Source organism: Phalangium opilio, unplaced genomic scaffold (assembly GCF_054372755.1).
Source record: "Phalangium opilio isolate 3A_F unplaced genomic scaffold, DU_Popi_V2 ptg000009l_1, whole genome shotgun sequence".
NCBI classification, from domain to species: Eukaryota; Metazoa; Arthropoda; class Arachnida; order Opiliones; family Phalangiidae; genus Phalangium; species Phalangium opilio.
In genome coordinates, this window is record NW_028324146.1 from 15,653,433 (window position 1) to 15,654,547 (window position 1,115).

Below are 1,115 nucleotides of genomic sequence, written 5' to 3' on the forward strand. Positions count from 1 at the left end.
AAATAATTTAATTATTAGTTTAGTCGATTATGACTTGACACCCTTCCGTAATGTTAATGGAAAATTCACAGTTTTTAGGGTTAGCGTCCCATAGCAAAAGCATTAAAATATTTTCGGTTTTTTAAGGCAATTGACACAGGCGGTAAAACTATAGCGAAGTTAGTTTTCGGAATACTTCTAAATTAGCAAGCATTTCTTAAATGAGAAACTTACCTGTTTCGATTTTTAATTATCGAAGTCTAAGTATTGTACTTTAACTAATTAACAAAGTACATCAAAAAAGTACTTTTGGGTCAGAAATCAGCCTAACCTTATAGCGCGCTTAAACCTATTTCTTCATTTCGTTCTCGTTGACAACAAGAAGGGCCTAGGTTTGTGGGTGCTAACAAGTTACGTTGACACATTGAAAATTTTGGCTTTCTTGCTGATTAACCTAATTTCTTAGCAGTAGACGCTAACAAATTACTTTGGTATTTCTAAAGTGGGATATAGACCGAGTGGGGAAAGGTGAAGCCCCGCCCATTGACATGCGCGGTAACCACTGGATGTTTTACTTCCAACAGTAACAGGTAGATGGCGGGAAAATTTCGTATTTAGCGCGAAATTTAAAATACTTTTTTTAAGATCGTCTGCTTAGGAGTCTGCTCAACATTATGCGTAATCTGAGACTGTATTATAGAATTTGGGCAATAGTGGCATGTCACGCACCAAGTGCGTTACACGACTTTTATTATATGCATATTACAGAGCTGATGATCTGGTGTAATGTAGAACATCTTTTTTCATTTTAAAGGTAAGGAATTTGTTTCAAATGTGCATTCTTAGCCTTACAAACAAGTTTACAATTTTTCGCTCGACATTGCAACAACTTAGCTCAACCTCCAATTGATTGTGGAGCATTCTATTTATGAAAGAACTTAATTCTTCAAGTGGAGATTTCATGCTTGTAATGTTTTGTAGAACTGTGTCCAGGAATTGTTCAGACAGGCTAACGAAGTCTAATAGTCACGATGAAGGATGTTTGAGGCTACCAAAAGCCTTGTGCTGTGTAAGAACTGATGATGAAGGTAATTCGTACGTTTTATTTTCATGTGAAATTACGTTATAACAGGATT

The 1,115-nt window shown here is 35.8% G+C and overlaps 1 long non-coding RNA gene across 1 annotated transcript; it reads left to right on the plus strand.

The window, feature by feature from the left end:
* Positions 1-482: 482 nt before the first annotated feature.
* On the plus strand, positions 483-902 carry LOC149716501 (uncharacterized). The gene is made up of 3 exons (XR_016369483.1): positions 483-569; positions 625-793; positions 874-902. It is a non-coding gene; the product is annotated as an uncharacterized LOC149716501 (long non-coding RNA).
* The last annotated feature ends 213 nt before the right edge of the window (positions 903-1,115 follow it).